Source organism: Buceros rhinoceros, unplaced genomic scaffold (genome assembly GCF_000710305.1).
Source record: "Buceros rhinoceros silvestris isolate BGI_N320 unplaced genomic scaffold, ASM71030v1 scaffold17767, whole genome shotgun sequence".
Taxonomy (NCBI): domain Eukaryota; kingdom Metazoa; phylum Chordata; class Aves; order Bucerotiformes; family Bucerotidae; genus Buceros; species Buceros rhinoceros.
The window spans coordinates 6,616-10,696 of NW_010422941.1; positions in this window are offsets into that span (position 1 = coordinate 6,616).

Sequence of the window (4,081 nt, forward strand, 5' to 3'; positions counted from 1 at the left end):
TGCCGTTCAGCTCTATTTTTCACAGCTCTGTGTTTTGCTGGTGCATCTTCTGCTTTGTGGAAATCATCCCGGGGTTGGTCAAGGTATTTCTTTGACCGGTACCGTATAAATGACAAGTAAAATGTGTGCAAGCCTGTGTAAAGCTGTTCCAGACATCTGCGCAGTTATCTTCAACAGGAAGCGGCTTCGGCTCGATTCCCGACTCTCACTTTCTCTCCCCTTGCTGCCCCACGCGTGTGGATACTGCCCGAGTGCCACCTTCCCTAACTCACAGATCCCAGACATCCAGTCAGCTTTGGGTGGAAAGCAAAGCAGCTTCAGAGGCTGTTTCTTTTCAGCGTTACACCTCTGTAAATCCAGAGTGATTCCGGGGGAATCAACCTCTACTGGCTTCAGCAAATTTGTTCCGAGTTTGTGCACAGAATGCTTGTCATAGTTGTTATTAAATGATGCCTCTACGTATTCCAGGCCTTTTTTCAAAACAAAGGCAATGAAGTTAGGGCATCCAGTTCTATATATGGACACTCCAAATGGCACTGAAATGCCTCATCCATGTGTTTGGCTGAGCGTTGATTTGGGTGTCCAAATATGGACCTCAGAATGGGATATCTCACTTGGATGAGCATCCGTGCAGATCTGGCATGCAGTGCTTATTTGAACAAAGCAAATTTATTTCTATCATTTAGCACGGAAAAAGCATGAAGTGTTTTCATTTTAAGGGACCTTCTTATTCACGGAATTGGGCCACTCAAATACTGATGTGTGTAGTAGTTCTGAAAAAATGAAGCCCTCAAAATCATCCAAGACAACACAGGAGGAAATTAATGCAGAGCGTTTGCAGCATGCAGACCCCTCTTAGGGCAAGGGCAAAGTCGATGCTGGCAGCAAGAGCTCAGTCCCTCTCTGCTTAAGACAGTTGCTGCATCTCCAGACTGTATGTGTCCAAGAGCTGGAGCGATCGCTGTTGCCCGCAGGAACCTTCCTCTGCATCTCCCAGTACACCAGGATTTTCTTTGTCTGGCTCTTTAATGGTGAGTTCTCCAGGAAAGAGCTTGGCTTGGCTATGAGGTCTTAGTGCATAATAAATAACGTCGGCAGTGAGCGAGCACCGTTCTGCAAGCCTTTGCTGGGTTCCCGTTAATTGCGAAGGACCTTCTTACATCCTTTGTGTAATTCCATTCATTTTGTTGGCATCGTACAGAGGATGGATTTGGCCTCAAAAATAAAGCAGGTTTCCTTTGCATAATGTATCATACCATTTGGTCTACATTTTGCCGAAGGTTTATGTGTACTTGGATATTTCTCCCCAGATATGCAGCTGGAGATATTTTTAAAATAGCAAACAATGAACTGATTCAACTGTCCAAAGGAGTTGTTCAGATTCCAAATTTTGGGGTAAGTTGTTAAGAAAGCGTAAGGCAGGCAAATTTTCAGGAAAGCTAAGGTAAGTTTGTGACGATTGGGAATGTGTGAAGCCAGCTACAGCCTAGATCGCTTGCTCTACCTCTGCTGTCCTGATGATTTTTGACAAGCTGATTCCATTTCTGGAAAAAGCAGTTCATGAGAGAGAAAGATTTCTCCACAGAGTCTGTTGTTTTTCAGAAGAGTGAAAATGTGTGCTAACAATTCTGGACCACTGACAAAAGCAAAATCAATACACACGGCCTTCGTTTTACAGCCAAGTTCAGATGAATAAATAGAGATGCAGCAAGCTGTTTACCAGGGAGACAAGCTTTGCTCGACGTGCCCTTCCAAGCAGGCGCCTTACGCTGCTGTTGTTTGCCTTACATGTCTGGTTGATGAAATCAGTCGAACAGCTACAGAGCTCACCGGACACCGCAAACCTCTCCAGCAGGAGCGCTGGGGCTGTGCCGGCCAAGTGCTGGGAAGAGCGCGCGAGATAGCTCAGGACCTGCAAATCTGTTGCTGTTGCAACAGATTCTGGGGGCATTTGGGGGGAGTTTGAAGACCCTAGGCTTGTTTTCAGGGCGAGTTCATGCACAGAAGAGCCCTGTCCTTACCGAAGGCGGGCAGAACACGCTCCGTGCAGAGCCCCGCACGCAGCGGGAGCAAACTGTGCTTGCGCAGATCCCCTGGAAATGAAGGAAGCTGCAGCCAGGGCATCCGTCCAGGGCTCTCGAAGATCAGGACCTAACTCTGCACTGTGCTGACTGTGGGGCTTTGCCCCCGCCATGCCTTAAACACTGCAGAAACAGAAGTGGCAAGGAGGCACGAAAATGGAAGGGACATAGATACAGCCTTCAAGAACACTTAAACACATTTTTGCAAGACTTCAGACAGTTCCGTTTGGTCTGTGACCAGGCAGGTAGAGGAAGGAATAACCACATGCACAAAAAGGAAAGAAAAAAAATAATAAAACAACAGCACATTTAAGTGCATTTTTTTTTTCTTGGAGATTTATTTTGTTTTAATAAATCTGACACCAGTCAGGGAGAGAGAAAAGCGTTGCAAGCCCAAAAGGACAGCAGAACACACGGAGGGTGCTTCAGATTCTTGCTCTCTTGAAGATGTTTGCTCTCTCCCTAGACTCAGGAGTTGCTGGATTCCCCCTCTTTTTGTTTTTTTGTTGGGTTTTTTTGTCTGTTTTTTTTTAAAAAGCGAGCTCACTCGCCCGGTGTGTTTTCCAAGCTTTCACAGCTCTAATAAATAAGGAGCACCTGTAAAACAGTAGCTTGACTTAAGTGAATCTGTACAAAGGAAAATATAGAAATACAGTATATACATAGTGCTCATAGTGCACCATCACTACAAGGCTCTGGTTCAACTGACGCTGCGACCCTGCTCCCCACACCGCTGACAGCCAGAGACGCTGCTCCTGCACACCGCTCCTGCCCTCCCCGCAGCAGCCTTATAGAAAAGGTGTACTCTGAACACTCGAGAGTGAACAATTGCTTTATTCGAGTTAGTAAACAGTTACACTGAATCACAAGGTGATCTGAAATTTTTTTTTTATTTTTTTGTTTGTTTTTTTATTTTTTTGTGGGGTTTTTGTGTTTTGTTTTTTTTTCTTTTCTTTTTTTTTTTAATTTTTTTTTTTTTTTTTTTTGTCAGAATGGGATACTCCACAACTCTCTTACCAATTCAGTGCCAGTATAACATGCTCTAGTGTACTTTTGGACTCTTGGCTACAACTGTACAAGTGCACACAAGTAAATTCTACCCTGTTATCCTCCACCCACTGATTGAGGATCGAATTGCACATTTCTCTTAACCATGACAGGAGAAAGCAAACAGTGAAACAGAATCATGGGGGATCTTTCTCACTTTACCCTTGTTTTCATTGGTTTGTCCATACCATTCTAATTATCATGAAAGGGCTATGCATATGGAGAGATTGTCTCACTGCCTTCCTGGATCACTGAAAACCATCAGGGTTGAAATTTCATCCAAGTCTTTCGTGACGCCCAGCAAATATTCCCCTCAGATTATTTTACACCTTGAGGGAATTTTGGTCTTTAGTTCAACACTCTTGCTCTGTTCCCAAATGGGGCGCTATTTAGGGGAATTTAAAGAGAAAGCTGAGAAGAATAAACATTTACTGAGTTCTCTTGGCATTCAGTCTCTGAAAAACCACAGTATAAACTATTCATGCTGCTTCTTACATCTGTCAAATCAAAAATTAAAAGCCATAAAAGTGTAACACTGAAAATATGGCATTAGAAAGGATAAAGGTGGCCTTTGTAAAAATAACAAGGAAAGTATATTAGCCAATAAAATATTCTAACTCTTCATTTAAAAGTGCATCATGGGTAGGATAGAGATGACTCTGAAGCGTTGCTACTCCAGTATTACCCCTTTCCCCCATCAAAACTTGAATAGGTCCAAAACCATACAATGCAAATCACGATTCTTAGTGTAGCAGCAAAACCACAGCAGTTTTTCAAAGAAAAAAAAAAATTAAAAAAAAAAAGTATCATTGTCCAGTCTCAAATATCTGAACTTTGAAGTCAAAGAGGGAAAAGTACCTATGTTGGTCCGTGTGGTTTTTGAAACCAGGGTGAAAAATCCCCCCCAGCAAGAAACCAAGAGGAAAAAGCGTTCCTTGGAGGAGAAAGAGGGG